The 17653-nt window shown below is 36.6% G+C and overlaps 1 protein-coding gene across 3 annotated transcripts in view; it reads left to right on the forward strand.

The window, feature by feature from the left end:
• Nucleotides 1-17653, forward strand: part of LOC150081810 (WD repeat and SOCS box-containing protein 1-like) — a 193487-nt gene that overhangs the window by 88729 nt on the left and 87105 nt on the right. The gene's annotated exons all lie outside the window — the stretch shown is intronic.

Raw genomic sequence — 17653 nt, forward strand, 5'->3', positions numbered from 1 at the left:
AGTCATTTATTTTTTTAATACATATTTTGTATTAATATGTATAAAGAACTGCAATTTTATTAATATTTTTCTTCTAAACTAATGTTTTTGTTAGTCCTTGGTCCCAATTAAACAAAATTTATATGTATTTATATGCAAAGTTTTACCCCGACTACGCGAATTCGACTTAAGCGATTTTCGTCGGACCCACCTATCGCGTAACTTCGGGGTATTACTGTATATCATTATAACCTTTAGCTTGTACCTCTTAGAGATCTTAAGTATCAGTCTTGACACCCTTGATGATGTACTTTTGAATTCCAAAATGTTGTTTTTTAAATCTTTATGGACCAGAAACCCAACTCCACCATTGGTGTTTCCATTGGTGTACTCTCCATTGGTGTTCCATTGGAAATCTGCTGTACACCATTGGTGTACAGCAGATTTCCACTTGATAAACTTATAAGTGATTCATTTCTTCTTCTTGTTTCAGCCAAACCGATAATATTCCAATTCACATTTTCTAATTCCTTTTCCAGCTCTAATATCCTGTCTTCACTGATGAGTGATCTTACATTATAACAGGCCAAGTTCAGTTTCCGTGCATGGCAGCCTGGTCATACCCAGAGATTCTTAGCACCCTCTGCTTCCACTCTGATCCTCTTGCTGCCATAAGAGGGGGAGTGAAAGCTGCTGGGGACTGAGGGCCATTTGTTTTGTCATGCTGTCATATGCTGGAGGGTTTGATCTTTTCCTCTTCACGCTGACCAGGTGTGAAGAGGAAAAGACCAAACACGTTCGTTGCCACCTAAGTGATGTAACTTCTCCTAAATCTTCTGTAATAGAGAGATATTGGATCCATCAGTGTTTTAGGCTGAGTGTCTGATAACACACAGGATACCTGTTCCCCTCTAAGCCCCTATATAATAACAAATACATAAATATCAGTTTATTGGTATCAATTAACTCAAAAAGATATAAATACATTGGCAGAGGAAGAGAAGACGTATCCTGTATGGCACATAGCCAGAGGGAGCTTAATGATGGGAGGGAGATAAATGTTTACAATATAGTTTTTATTTAAATATATGAAAAAAACAATCAAACATTCAATTAATACATTACCACCAGTTATAAATAGTAATAAAATAATGCAGTACATGCATATACATCAGCATAATTGCAAAATTATGCTGATGTATATGCATGTACTGCATTATTTTATTGAAAGAAGGCAATCTGCAGTCTGTTCACACTGAACACACCCATTAAACATATATTTCAGAGGAAATATCAGTAGTAATTTTAGGGTTGTATTCCTTATTCTTCAAAAAAAAACAGAAGAAAATCATGTGATTTTTGTTTACTGTAACATTGAACCACATTTTATTTGTATGGGTTGGGTGTGGATTTATTGGTCTTGCTGAAGAATAATAAATTTCATTTATTATTCTTCAGCAAGATGCCAAAGAAATGCAATGCAGTGGTTAAGAAAACGTATACCTTGTGCAGCCCACAGCCATGTAGTAGCTGTGTGTGTGTGTGTGTGTGTGTGTGTGTGTGTGTGTGTGTGTGTGTGTGTGTGTGTGTGTGTGTGTGTGTGTGTGTGTGTGTGTGTGTGTGTGTGTGTGTGTGTGTGATCTAACGGTACCAGGGATTTCCCCCATCTCCGCATAGTATACATTGTGGTGTGATACAAAACACTGTAGAGGCCAGAGGTTTAAAAGTGTATGGATATTGTGGTGTGTAATGTTTTGTACCATTGTTCATCTGGTCTTTTAGCCGTTGGGTCCCTAATGAGACCCACCGTTGCCCACACTATACCTCGTGGAGGCAGACCAGGTACACCAGTATTTTAGAGATTTACTATTTACTCTGGCAGGTACTGCCACCTGATTTCCTGAGATTTCAGTGGCTAGGACCTTGAAAAAGGGGGAGGAGAAACCCTAGAAATTGGGTCAGATCGAAAGAGAGAGAAGTTATGCGGGGGTAGAATTAAAATTTTTTTTTTTTTTTTTTTTTTTTTTTAGTGTGGGGCTTGTGTAGTTTTGACAAGGGTCAAATGCTAGAGAGGGAAGGGAGACTGAAGACTGGGGGATGAAAGACAGAAATATGGAGTCAATAGTGAAGATAACCCCAAAAGTCAGTGGGGCAGACCTATGCCTCATCAGGTGAAGATAGGGGGTGGCAGGGGGAAGGGGTAACCATTCCCCTGCCAAGGTGGAAAGTGAACCGGGTGAGGGTACCTGGTTCAGATTGCCTAATGACGTTTCGGCAGCAAACTGCACAATGTCTTTGTCGGGTCTTCCTATGCCATTCCTGGGACATGTTGTCCCATCCATGTCAAGTCTAGATAATGGCTCCAGTTTAAGCCAGGGGTCAGTTCCAGGTTAAGTTAACAATTAGTTATTCTTCAGATTGAAGCTGTTAGGTTTTTGTTTGGTTGAGGCATCTAAGGATCTTTATTCTGGATGACGAGTGGTTGGTTTGTAGAAAAATTCCTGCTAAGGTTTTGGGTATGTCCTTCTTCTAGTAAAATGATCCTGCGCAAACTGCATTAAGGCTTTATAATTGTCTTCGCTCTCCAAGAGATATTGTTCTTAGTTTATTGGCGAGAAACGTATTCTGGTTATTAAGAGGCAGCAGAGGTCTTTGTATAGTTGGCAGTGGTGCATGAGGTGCTCCCACGTCTCTGGCTGTCCACAGTGGCAGAGACGGGTATCATTCAAACCAAAACTGGAGAGTTTTGCTCTTATTGTGCCGTGTCCTGTGAGTAGGCAAGATGTCAGCAGCCCCAGTGAAAACCAGTTTTGGGCTTTTGGGAAACACTAGTCGATTATCCGGTATGAATCTTTGAGTGACTTTCCCTTTTGTCGAAGTCGTCCAGCGGGTTTGCCGAGCCTGCTGAATGAAGGTGGGTGAGGAGGTGTTTTTTCTTGAGTTTACGATGAGAGTGTGTATGCCCGCCAAGTTTAAAATTACATAATTAATATAATTAAAACTTCTATGAATATCCAGTTTTAGTAATATTCCATTTCCTGCACAGTTATCCCTTGCCAACTACCAGAGTTACATGACCTAAAAAGTACCACTTTGGCAGAACTGTGATTGGCAAGACTAAGATCCATAGAAAATAGGGATCAGGGGAGAAACAATAAATATGCTGGCAAAATATATGAAAAAAATCACAGTAAACTTCATTTATAGTTAATACTATATTAAAATTTTATGAGTTGACAATACAGTAAGAAAAAAAGATATAATTAATTGAGACTACACTATTATATCACGTGGTAGGTTTAAGTAATTTATTATTGAAATACTATAATTTGAATGATTGAAACACCTCAATGCCAAAACACTGAAACAATTCTGGCTACTTTTCTGGAACTCACTGTTTTCCATCTTCAGGCCTGTGTGGTTAAAACATTGGTTTGCGGTACAATTTTCTAGAAAGTTTTACAAATTCTATTAATAATATAATATGTTAAATAATTAATTAATTAAACTTGTAGAAGTTACTGATGGGGGTTATAGTTGCTTGGTTTCAACCTTTGATTACATAATAATTATTTTATGGGTAATTTTGATAACATTCAACATTATTATGAGTCTTACTTATATTATATTTTACAATATATGCTATATAATGCACAATATCCAATCTACAAGAATTACAGAATTTTACAAAGGCTATAGTATATCATAAGTAATTAATTAATTAATTCATTCATTCATTCATATAGTTCAGGTGGAATCCTTAGACTTACTCTTTTATACTATCAAGTTGGAAAAGCTTACCTGTTTATGTGATCCTTGAGTGGAGTTTTTTGGGAAGTATTTGGCATGTCTAAGAGAGGATTTTTTATGTAGGTAAGGTTTGTCTATACCAAATCAACCCTACTTATATAAAAAAATCCTGTCTCTCTCTCAGATCACTCCAAGTACTTCCCAGAAAACTCTACTCCACTCCAGGAGTGCACTAACAGGAAAGCATTATTGAGAAGATAAACTACAGTTGTTCCCAAACTGTAATTAACAACCAATTAAAATTATTTACATTATTTCCTATGGATAAATCTCCCCATTTAACACAGTTAGCACTCTGTTTTATACCCCCAATTAAGAGTGCAAAGTGGAGGAGGACACTTTTATAAAATTTCGTGAAAAACTGTCCAGTGGGACTTAAGCTATTACAGACTAAATATAGATAGACAGAAAAAAGAAATAATAGTTGCCAGATTTTTATTTATCCAATTTTCATTAAATTGGGCATGACTCGATAAACAGTTCTAAAAGATCTAAATATAAACTTTAGTTTATGGAAATCCATCCACTGGGAGTTGAGTTATTATGTCTAGACAGTTGGAAGCAAATGATGAAGACAATAAGCACTTTATGCATATATACTAATTAGCATTAGCATTAGTAGAGGCATATGATGCAAGAAAGAAAGCTTATGTAGCATCAGCCAAAAAAAAAAAAAAAAAAACTTCCACTTCACCCCTCCGTTCGTTTGAAATACCTGTCCAGCTGACCCTAAAATTTATTTAGGCTATCAACTTCCACAACAAGGGATGGAAGTCTGTTCCACCAACCAACTACCCGCTGGCTAAAGGCAAATTTCCGCACATTTATCCTACATCTGTCTTTCCTCAATTTGAATTTATGCCCTCTCAGGTGGTTATTCTGAGCAAGAGGAAGAATCCCATCAGCATGGGACGCCTCCGTAGCCAGGTGGGAAGGAGCAGCAGTGCGTAGCACACGCTTCATGATTAGACCGAGGTTCGAGCCTGTCAACACCAAATACGGAGGATGCGGAAAGGTCAGGGAATGACCATCGCATATTCCGGAGCAATATGGCCTTAGTTGCTAATGCTCATAAAAATCAAATAACAACCCATCAGCATTGAGCATGCTCAAACCATTCAAGGCTTTATACACAGTCTATCAGATCACCTCACCGGTGCCTACTCTCCAGACACTGTAATTTGCAAAACTTAAGCCTTTCTTCATAAGAGCAACCATTTGTTCCATTCATTAATCTTGTTGCCCTTCTCTGTACACGTTCCAGCAGCTCATCCTTCTTGAAATGAGGCCTCCAGACCTGTATACAGTACTTAAAGGTATGGCCTGACCATTGCCTTATACAAGGTAATAATCACCTCCTTATCCCTGCTAAAAAAATTCCTGTATATCATTGACAAGACACCATGAGCTACTCTTGCAGCCCGTCTGCACTGCTCAGAGAACTTCATATCTGTGTGCACAATTACCCCCAGGTCCTTTTCATTCTCTACCATTGTCAGTGTAGTACCACAGAGTTGATACGTTGCTCTGGGGTTGCTGTTTCCCATATGTAGTAGTTTACATTTGTCAATGTTAAACTTCATTTGCCACCTCTCAGCCCATCTGCTCAACCTTTCCAGATCCTGTTGCAGCAGCATAGCGTCGGTAGCGTCCTTAACAACCCTGCCAACCTTTCATTGTCTGCAAACTTGGACATTAAGCTTGATATACCATCATCAGTATTATTTATAAATACAGAAAACAATAATGGACCCAACACTAAACCCTGAGGGACTCCACTAATAACATTAGTCCACGATGAGCAGTGTCCATTGATTACCACTCTCTGTCTTCTCCTCCTCAACCACCCCTTTATCCATAGCAGCAATTTGCCTCCAATACCACACTGCTCCAATTTGTGCGGCAGTCTTCCATGTGCAACAGTATCAAAAGCCTTTCTAAGACCCAAGTATATAATATCAAAGTTATTCCCTGCATCCAGTTCTTTTGTGACTGCATCATAGTATCCAATCAAATTGGTCGGGCACGACTTCCCCTTAACAAAATCATGCTGTGTCCGAGCTATAACTGAAGTCTTGTGTAGATGAACCTGCAGTGCTTTTTTAACCAGTTCCTCCATTAATTTTCCTGGAACAGAAGTTAAACTCACAGGTCTATAATTATTTGTGTCAGCATTTGATCCTCCTTTTTGAATTGGGGTGACATTTGCACATCTCCAGTCTATGGGAACCTCCCCTGAGTCCAAGGAAGCTCTCATCATTATGGATAAGGGTTGGCATACTTTCTTTGCTGCCTCCTTTAATATAACTGGATAGATTCCATCCACCCCAGGTGCCTTTCTTGTGTTTATCTTCAACAATTTCTCCTCCACTTTACTCTCAGTTATTACAAGATTATCTAGCTTACTGCCAAAGTTGAATACACCTCTGGCATTCCCCTCGCTGAATAACTCCTCATGTGTGAATGTCGATGCAAAATATTCATTCAACTTGTTAGCTAGCTGAGCAGGATCATCATCAGTTGAACCATCGATATCAAGTGGACCAATCTGATTCATCCCCTTCCTTCTAGAGTTTACATAAGTAAAGAACTCTTTGCTGTTTTTCTTTACATCCCTTGCCAAAGATTTCTCGTAAACTGCCTTTGCCTGTCTAACCTCCTTTGTAACTTGGTAACAGATCAACTTATATCTGTGTCACATATTAATTTATATGTATCCCATGCATTTTTCTTCTCTGCCATATGTCTCATTAGTTCATCTAACATCCATTTAGGCCTAAACCTTGAACAATATTTCTTAGTTGTCATGTAAAACCTAGTAGCTTCCAAGATAAGTTCTTTGAATGCTTCCAATTTTGAATTTGCTGTTGGTAACATCATCAGTTGATCCCACTATACAATTTAAATAATGTCTCAGACCATCGTAGTCGTCTTTAAGAAAGCAATAACCCTTCCCTTTACCCCTGATGGTAGTTACCTCTTTGAGTAAATCCCACTTCAGCACACTGTGATCACTGCCACCTAGTGGTTCCTTTATCTGCAGATTCTTAATGCATGAAGAATCACTACTGATAATCAAATCAAGGGTATTACTCCCTCTAGTTGCCTCTGGAACATGCTGATGTAGAAAACAATCATCCAATAAATCCACAAAAGCCTTGCTAGTGTGTGAGTGACCAACCCACAAATTCCAGTCAGAATCTGGGAAATTAAAATTCCCCATTATAAGACTCTCTGATTTACTGGCCCACTCTATTTCCCTGTACTGTTTCTTATTATACTCATTAGAGTCATTAGGCCTATAGCACACTCCTGTCAATTTTGATCTCCCAGTGCTTATGTCACACCAAACTGACTCGGAACTGCACTGTCCAGCGTTGTTGACTGGCTTCACTTCCTTGCATTTTATGTGTTTCTTAACTAATAGCATAACCCCTCCTCTCTTCCTATCCTGTCTGTCCTTTCTGTAGACGTTTTACTCCCAAAATTCCAGTTCTGCATTCCTTATATCTTTGTGACACCACGTCTGTGATATCCCAACAATATCCACCTTTGATGCTTTGAGCAATACCTCAAATTTATCAAATTTATTTACCAAAGGCCTAGCATTGGTGTACACGCAAGTATACATGCGCCTGTTCCTATTCCTAGCTACCCTAACACAACCCATGTGTTTACTTGTACTGCAATGACTCCCAGCAGTCTCTGAAATATCCTGCATCTTGTTTTCCAGGCTTTTGCTCATTCCAATAGAAGCAGTGCAAGAATCACTTTCACCTCTGCCAGTGGCTACTGTTAATCTATTAATCCTTGTATCCCCCCCAAGCTAGCAGTTTTCTGACCCACCTAACACTGCCTTGATAGCATCAGCAAATATTCTTGCACCCTTTCTATTTAAGTGTGTCCCATCCCTGTAGAAGCATTCTCTCGTGTTAACAAGTACAGAACAGGCTGAAAAAAGTTCTACCCCTTGAGCCTTGCACAATCTTTCCAGGGCCGAATTGATCGACAAGGCTCTCGTCATATATTCCCTCCTGTTGTGTCTGTGCAGAATTGCAGACACTTTCAAATTCAACCCTAATTCACGGCTTTTTTTCAACAGTGACCTGTACTTGTTAAGTAATTCCGCCGGTCTCCTACTCTTAATATCATTAGTGCCAACGCGTACAAGTATATCACCTTTTGTGCCCTTAAAAGATGATATCTGCTCTATAACGTCATCAACCTTTGCCCCTGGCAGACAATCCCTGTGAAAAGTGGTAATGTATCTGTCTACTTATCTCTCTCTGTTACATATATGGTGTGGGATCATTGGTTATGAATTCAAGGTCTTCCATTCCAATTGGTTGTTCAGTAAAAATTCTGTGGCCTGCTTTTCCTTCAAAATTAACAGCTGAATTTTTAATTTTATAATAAAGGTGGGCAAATTCAAATTATCATTTTAATGCACTGGAGCTTTCACTCATATCTGTGTACATAGATATATTTTATCTGTGAAAGTGTTTGTTTGTGAGCTGATTTGCATATTTTACTGGTTGGAAAACCCACAGTAACTTACAGGGTAAACCCTATTTCTGCAATTGCCTATCTACATTCTTAATTGAAGAGAATCTTAAGAAATCTCTCCACTCACAATTGGAATCAAACCAGACTTCTCTAAATGAGCAACAGATGGTGATGTATTGTGCCAGCTGAGCTGCCTTGGAGGACTGTGAGGATGGGTGAATTCAAATTATTTTAATGGAAATGGAGTGTGTCATTAAACCTTTTTGTATGCTTTGTCTGCAGAAGTATGTATTTACAGGTTGATTTGCATGTTTTGCATGCTGGAATAACATAGGGGAAATGCTACTTCCTCATCCTCATAATGCTAAAAAATTCCTGCATTCCTTGACAAGAATCAGACCCATTCCTCTTTAAATGAGTGGCAAATGACAGATGTATTGGCCCAACTATAGATTCTGTTAAAAAATCTTTGACCATACATATATTATATATATATAGCAAGCCCTCGTTATAACATGGTTCGCTCTACGCTGATTTGCTATAACACTATTCTTATATTATAACCCATATCTCACTCTAATGCTGTCACAACTCACTATAAAGCTCTTTTACCAGCGTACAGATTAAATTTTTGGCATGTTTAACGAAAACGTTTCATCTGATGTAGTCGATAGCGTGAAAATGAATAGCAAAACAGCATTAAAAAGTTTCCCACGCTCAGTGAAATTTTCTTCCACGCTAATTTAATTGCAGTACAGTGGCTTGTTACATAGTTCCGAGATCAACATTTTAAAAAATGATCAAGTATATTGCTTGTGATTGTGTTATATGCATTTATCCAAAGTCTAGTCATCACTCAGTACAGTGTTGTTAGGTAATGAACAGTTTACTTGAACATTGTATAATAACACTACCTGACAAAATTTTTTTCATCATACCTCTGGAACGAAAGTTGGTTATTATAAACAAAACTAATGTCCTGATTATGAAAATATCAATCTTTTATTTCTGTCACGTCTACATCAAAAGATATACATATTTTTTAAATTCGTTGTTTTCATACAATATCAGCATACATGGTTGTAATTATTACACACAATATATGTTACTTAGACATGTTTCTCACTCAGTGATTTCCTTTTATACTCCAGATTGTTTTCCCATTTAAGGAACCAACAGTAATCTCCCATCGTGGCAGAGTCCCACCAACCTTGGTATCATTTTTCCATTGCAGATACATCCTGGTGGAACTGCTCTCCTTGTTCATCACTAACATCTGCTAAGTTTTCAGGAAAGAAATCCAGATGGGAATGAAGGAAATGCATTTTCAGTGACATTCGGCACCCCATGTCCTTGTAACATTTCAGCAAGTTTGTCACCAATTGCTTTCTTCTTTTTTCTTTCCAAGGAATCCATGTACCACAGCCTTGAAAGATCTCCATGCAGCCAGTTCAACATCATTCAGGTTTCTTTGAAATTCTTCATCTTTTAGGAGCTTCCTTATTTGTGAACCTATGAAAATTCCTTCCTTCAGCTTTGCATAAGATAAATTTGGAAACATTTTCAGTAAATATGCAAATCCTCTGCTTTCTTTATCCAGGTGCCTTAGTGAAATTCTTAATCAGTTAAAGCTTGATGTGTAAAGGTTGAAGAAAGACCTTTTGTGGATCAACCAGTGGAACATACTTTACATTGCTTTTGCCGGGAATATATTCATCTCTCTTGTCCCAGTGTTGTACAATGTAGTGTTTGGCTGTTGCATGACTGTTGCAAACACAGGAAACAACAGTATTTAGTGAAACCAACTTGTAACCAACAAGCAGTCCAATCACTTTGAGATCACCACAAATATTCCAACCATAGTCATTGTAACGTATAGCAGCAAGAATCTTGGACATACTATCATAAGTTTCTTTCATGCCAACAGCATGACCAAGAGGAATTGATGGTAAAGTATTTCCATTATGAAGCAATACTGCTTTCAAACTTAGCTTTGATGCATCAATGAACAAATGCCATTCAGAGGTATTGTGATAAATGTTCAGTTCATGCATAAGACCAGTGATGTCTTTGCAGACACACACATCTTGTTTTTCATTGAAAAATATCTTGAAAACTCTTCATTTCGCTTACAGTATATTGTAATGTTTGTACCTTTGACTAGTAAGTTCCACTGTTGTAGTCTGGATCCGAGTAATTCAGCCTTCTCTTTGGGTAAACCCAAGTCTCTGATCAAGTTGCTTAATTCTTCTTGTTCAATGTAGTGTGGGGCCTTTTCTTTTTTCTGGCTTGTAGTCCAAATCATGTGAAGTACATGGTTCCACGACATCTGGTAAAACGATTTCTTCTGTACCTTCATCACTACTTTTTTTTTTTTTTTTTTTTTTTTATGAAAACCCCAAACATGAGAGGTATTAGAACCTATAGTACTTAGTACTGTGCTTGGGTTGAAGCGTGAGAAGACGAAAGAAGCTATTTGTTGACATTAGACTTGAGCTTCTGTAGACTGTAATTTTCAGGAAATACTTATGAAGGAAGGTTGTTCCAGAAAACGGCAGTTGAATGAATAAATGAGGAAGATGAAAAGTTGATTCTGTGAGTTTGAAGTTGGACAGTAAATGGATGTTGGCTGGTGGTGGCACGTGTTCGGACTGTTTTGAAAGAGAGAGCGGGAATTATAGAAGCCAATTCAGAAGAACAGTGCCCATGGAAGTATCTGTAGAAAAGGCATGCAACAGAAACAGTACATCTATGAGACAGCGAGTGCAGAGACTCTGTTATAGAGGACTCATTAATTAACCTAACTGCCCTCTTCTGAATAGAATCCAGAAGCCTGAGAGAGATTTTGGGGGCACCGCCCCAGATGTGGGAACAATATTCCATAGTAGGGCAGATTTGCGATTTTTACAGAGTGAACAGCTGTTTGGAAGAAAAGTAACGCCGAGAGCGAAAGAGAAAATCAAGTTTGTTAGATGCAGAGGAAGCAATATTTGTAATGTGCTTGTGCCAAGAGAGATTAGAAGTCAGGGTAATCCCCAAAAGAGATATATCAACTTGCCTATAAATCGGAGTGTCACCAAAGATAAGCATAGGAGCAGAAGAATCTTTTTTTGCGAGATATAAGATAAGACTGAGTTTTAGAAGGATTGAAATCAACTAAGTTGTGTTTGCCCCACTGGTGAATTACCCGGAGATTGGCATTTAAGGAGGTAGCGGATATTCGAGAAGTTGAAGCTGATTGAGCAGGACAAGGTTTCTCAAAATGGAAAGTGGCATGCAATGTACTATCATTGGCAAAACTATGGATAGGATTTCCAGTCAATGGAAGAAGGTCATTAATATACAAGAGGAAAAGAGTGTGGGGAAAGAACTGAACCTTGAGGGACACCAGCATTAGTGGAGAAGTTAGAAGACAGAGAGCCATTTACCATCACCCTCAGTGTGAGCAATCAGAGAGAAAACTAGATAACCAATTACAAAAAAACAGTTGGCAAACCATAAGAAGGAAGCTTGTTTAGAAGACCTTTATGCCAAACATGATCGAAAGCCTTTGAGATGTCAAGAGCAACTGCTTGTGTTTTACCGAACTTTTCCATTGAATTAGTCCATAAATGGGTAACATAAGCCAGAATATCACCAGTGGATCAACACTGACGGAATCCATACTGGCGGTCGTTGATTAGAAGGCTTCTAGTAATTTAAGAGTTGGCAGTTAATTGATTTCTCCATTACTTTGGAAAAGTAGAAGTAATTGCAATGGGACGAAAATTGGATGGGAGGGATTTGTCACCCTTTTTAGGAACTGGCTGGATATGAGCAAATTTTTTTTGGCTAGTAAACCTCAAGTTTCCCTGCACCATATGGCTAATAATAATAATAGTTGATCTGAACTTGTTATTGCTCAGTTAGTTTTTATATATCCCATTGTATAAGAAAGATTAGTTTTTTCTTTGAAAGGGAAATAAAAATGTTTTTTTTTTTTTTTTTAAATTTGTAAATAGTTTAAGGTTTAGATTTCATATATAATCTGCCAGTTTTATGAATGTGTGTTATTCCTGAGAATAATGCATTTAATGTTCAATACTCTGCTATTATCAGTTTTAATATGGACTTTAAAATAATATGGAAGTACTATACTGTACAAAAAAAATTAGTAGTTGTATAGAGGTTATCATTTTGTAGAGATAAATAGATTTATAAGAAATAGTGTAATAGTAAGAAATAAATTTATAAGAAATAGTGTAATAGTAAGAAATAAATTTATAAGAAATTTCAATATAGTATTGCATAGATTGAAATTTTGCAGATTTTTGCTATTTAAGCTGATTATGTCATTCTGCTGCTTTTTTTGTAAGGTATTGTTACAAAGAAGCTCCAAGTTTCATATAAGCTTCCCCCCCCCCCAAGAAAATAATACTTGCTTATACAGCCAAGAATTAAAGAATTTTTTATTTATTCAAATACAGTGAAATGTCATAATGAATTTGTGCAGGCTACCGAAATATATATGTTATAATGAAATTTTGTTACAGTAAAAGGCAATAAAAAAAATAAATGTCAGAATGACAGTTATATTTTACAAAATAGTTATAACAAAATAAATTCACTTATTAAGTGTAATTTTTTAATTAAAAATTCAAAAATCCTGTGTTTTTTTGTTTGTTATTTACAACAATCTTTTTTTTTTTTCTTTCTGCTGGAAAAAAAAAAATGTTAAACATAAAACTATTCACGGGGTTCAAATTTATAAAATTGTTGTATTACACACAATCATTAAATGAATAAGTATAAACAAACATAATTTAAATAATTCTGGAACTTCATCTCTCAGCATATCACAAAATATTGATGTCTGTGTGAATTTCTCTCACTTCCAAAAGTAGAAAATTAGACAGTTCACGAGCCACAATCTCTCAAATACATAATTAACTTCAAGTTAGTAAATTATTGCAGCATTGCCACATGTTAAAGTTTAGAGACCGAAAAATGTGCATTGTATTGTTTAAAGGATGTTCTTTTTATAAATCATCATTATAATGATTATATTTTTGTGTAGCAGGATGAATTTTATATTGCATTCAACTAATATTTTCAATATAGTGATGTTCATTAAAATGAAACATTTTTACATAAAGATAACTAGTAAATTTGCAGGGGATTTCATTTTACTGTATAAAATAAATACATTAATACAAAACCCATATTGAAGTAAAAATTACTAATTTAGTAATTACTAAAGTTGCTAATTTTTTTTTTATGAATGAGTGGTCTGCTTATGGGTATATAGTAGGCTCTCGATTTTCTGGGATAGATGGTAAGAAACAAATCCCGGATAATCGATTTCTCGGTTAATCCAAAAATACAGAAGTCCCCGACATACGTTCCAGGACTTCTTACTTTGTCGAGTTTTACGTAACTCGGGAATGACTAATAACATATTGCTACTATATTATTATTGACAAATCTGAATTCAGTGTGATACTTGATTATTAGTTTAATTTTCTGATCCAAATCAATCGCTTTCCTTTTCTTGGTAGATTTACTAGTACCGCTGTCACTAGTCGCCGGCACCATGATAACGGTCAAAATGAATTTTCTGTAAAGAACTTCACAGGGTTAAGGCGAAAACTCACTATTATCACCCCACACGAGCTCACATTTTACTAAAGCACACTTCTGAAGGTCACTACCAAAAAAAAACAATTTGCACTTTCCGTGTTATTGGGCTTTTCTGTTCGTGCATCTAATTATAAATGTTAGTAAATTCATCTTATTGCATTTGCGAAAATACCGATAACTGCAGTTCTGTGGATTTTTACGTTATTATGGTGAAATGTGTGTCCCCTTCACTGAAATCTTTAGTCATATAAAAAAAACCCATAAATAAATTGTAAGAATCTTCTGTTCTTTCCTATTTTTTTGCTTGTTACTCCATATCTCATTTGTGCAATTCATGCGTGCCATGATCGTCATTATTGATTGCTTATTTTATGGGGTTTTTTTTTTTTGTTTTTTTTAATTTTGCAATCCTAAAAAAAAAAAAAAAAAAATTGAGTGAAAAAAAATTTACATAAGTCCAGGACTAACTGTATCAAATTCAGCAACCTACATAAAAAATATGCCAATAGATAAAAAATGAAAAAACTTACCACGTACTACTCGTGTGTTCAATACGATGCTTCCCTTTATTTTTTACTATGTTGTGTATGGTTTGGTCACCAACATTATAATGGTTCATCAAAAGATTTAACGATGCACCGTTTTCAAACTTTTGAATAATTTCAAGCTTTCGTTTAACTGAATGCGCAACTCCTTTGCATTTACCCATCATTTTCGTGATTTCTAAACAAAAAAAAAAAATTATTTACTATAAAAAAAAATTTCTACATCCCCGACATAAATAACGAAACAAAATTTGTCTTTTTGTGGTGCAACGTGACGCACTAAAACAAACTAAACATTTTTTCTATTTTTTCCCCCTTTTTTCTTTTTTAAACGGCGGGTGTGAAGACAGCAGGAGTTGCAAGATAATAGGTACATTGATCTCCCAATAACGACTTATAACGCCGCTTCTTGTTGCTTATTTACGACTTGCAAAACATCTGTTTATTACTTGAATTTTATGTATAGATTTTTGGTTGATTTTTTTATTTATTTATTTTTTTATTTGGAGTATTGAAGTGTCCCGGTTAATCCGATCCCAGTAAATCGAGAGTCCGCTGTACTTTTAAAGTTAATAAAAGGAGATTATTTTTGATACTTAAATTCTTCACTGCCATCCCCAGTAACACTATTGAACTGCTGACTTCCCACAGAAAGCCCAGAAAGATTTCATAAACAATTTTCCAGGCCATAAATCACTTAAAGCAAGAATATTAATGCTTCACATGATGATGATAATCACTGACCATCTCCATGTAATAGGTGGGTTGGGTCGGGTCCATGTTGGGCAGAAACTCTCCACATTTACTTTAAGCTTTTAAGCAGGTGGTTTTTGGTCTGCAAATATATCTTCCATTCATCTGCTTCTGAGACTAGATATGGTAGTTTGTTTTCTCCATCTATTGGACATGACCACACACCAAACCTTTTCAATTTTTTGTATTGAATTTTATGGTATGGTAGTTTTTATACAGTAATACCCCGAAGTTACGCGATAGGTGGGTACAAAAAAATCGCTTAAGTCGAATTCGCGTAAGTCGGGGTACAACTTTGCATGTAAATACAAATTTTGTTTAATTGGGACCAAGGACTAACAAAAACACTATTTTAAAAGAAAAATATTTAATAAAATTGCAGTTATTTATACATATTAATACAAATTATGTATTAAAAAAATAAATGAGTTACGTAAAAAAGTTATTTCTAACAAATCTAACAAATTCGTCTGACGACACAGTGCCTTCTTTTTTTCACATAGAATTTCTTCGTAGCAAGCTAATAATTTTTTATTCCTTGCTTTGTAGCTATAACGCGTTCTTCGTTGGAGTCTATGTTTTCTAAAATTTTTAAGCCCTTTTCAATTGAGCTGAGATCTTCTGTCAAGCTTGCAATTGTCATGTGCTTTTCTGGTGGAACTGGGTCTGAAGTGTCGGATAATTCAGTGATGTTTTGCTAACACATCTCTATGAGCTCATTCATTGGCAGCTCCTCACAATGTGAATCCATCAGCTCGTTGACATCATCACCACTGACTTCCAAATCTAATTGCCTGGCAAGATTAGCAACTTCTATCATATGAGCGACATGATCAGCTTCTGGCATTGTTTTCGTCTCGTTTTTGAAAAAAAATGGACAAAGTTTCTTCCAGACACCATTCAATGTTTTTTTGTGAATTTCATCCCAAGATTCTTCAATGATTCTTACGGCATCTAAAACATTGAATTGTTTCCAAAAGTCTTTAACAGATATCTCACTATTTTGTCTCATAGCTTCATTCAGACTTGCAAACGAACGCCTCGTGTAGTAGGCCTTGAATGTTTTGATGACTCCCTGGTCCATCGGTTGAAGCAAGCTGGTTGCGTTTGGAGGCAAAAACACAACTTTCACACGTCGGTCGAAATTAATTAGGGTGGCAGGAGGGTGACCGGATGCATTGTTAATAAGAAGGATCAATTTAAATGGAATCTGTTTAGACTTGCAATAATGTTCGACTTCGGGTATGAAGTGGTGACCAAACCAGTCCTCAAAAACGGAAGCTATCACCCAAGCTTTATGATTTGACTTCCAAATCACTGGTAAGCTAATTTTAGATATATTTTTTAAAACTCTTGGGTTTTCGGTGGGATAAATTAAGAGAGGTTTTAACTTGCAGTCACCAGCTGCATTCCCGCCGACCATCATTGTCAATCGGTCTTTGGGAAACCTTAAAGCCTGGAAAGTTTTTTTTATTTGTGAAAACGATGTAATTTCCGACAAAAGTTGAGCACGAATTCGAATGCACACATATAAATATTACAGTTGGAATGCAAAGTCTTGTATATGTGTGCAGCTCATGCGGCAGCAAAGTTGAATTTTGTTCATCTTTCGCTCTCACTCTCCGCTATCGCACCGTATATCGATAGCTTATGAAAAACAACCTTGAAGATAGTGGGTGGCAGTGTTGCCAAACGAAAAAATCAAGAACCTCGTAACTCCGAGTTCACATAATTCGGGGTATTACTGTATAGCAATTCCTGTCATTTATTGCATGTGTCAAGCAGCCATCAGCCCTACAAATACTTATCTCAAAGAGATTTTTTCTTTTTTTCAGCCCAGTATTCCATGCTTCCATTCCTTGAAATATTGTTGGAAGTTAATGATTTCATAAAAACTTCAGCTTAGCTGGATAGTTAAAGCTGACATATGAATTAAATACATATATAATCTATGTATATAAAGTGCTTAGCATCATAATACACAGCCATTTCTGAATAAACAGAAAATTTTTAAGGTGGCATCGTTTTAGGTTATATCTCATATTGTGAATACCTTCACAACGAGTTGCCATGATATTGCACTACTTCGAATAAGTAACGCTTCACCTAAGGAGAAGACTAGTGTTACTTATTCTCAGATAGGTACCACCACCCAGACAGCACTGTTTCAGGGCTATTTATGTATGTATGTGAATATCTACTCGAATATCCACTTGTCCCTATTAGACTTAGAAAAGCAAAAAAGGTAGAGGGAAAGTTATAGTAGGAGTGGAAGAGGAAAAGAAACAGTGTAGAAGAATGAAAGGGACAGTAACTCCTTCAACTCACACCACTCAAAAACTCATAAACTCCTCGAATAGGCAACGCTTCCCCAGTGGAGAAGGCTGTTGTTACCTATTCTTGGAAACTCCGGACATCATCAAGCTCCCCCTAGCAGCACT

The sequence above is a fragment of the Mastigoproctus giganteus genome, chromosome 8 (assembly GCF_048544385.1).
Source record: "Mastigoproctus giganteus isolate SK-2022 chromosome 8, ASM4854438v1, whole genome shotgun sequence".
Lineage (NCBI taxonomy): Eukaryota > Metazoa > Arthropoda > Arachnida > Uropygi > Thelyphonidae > Mastigoproctus > Mastigoproctus giganteus.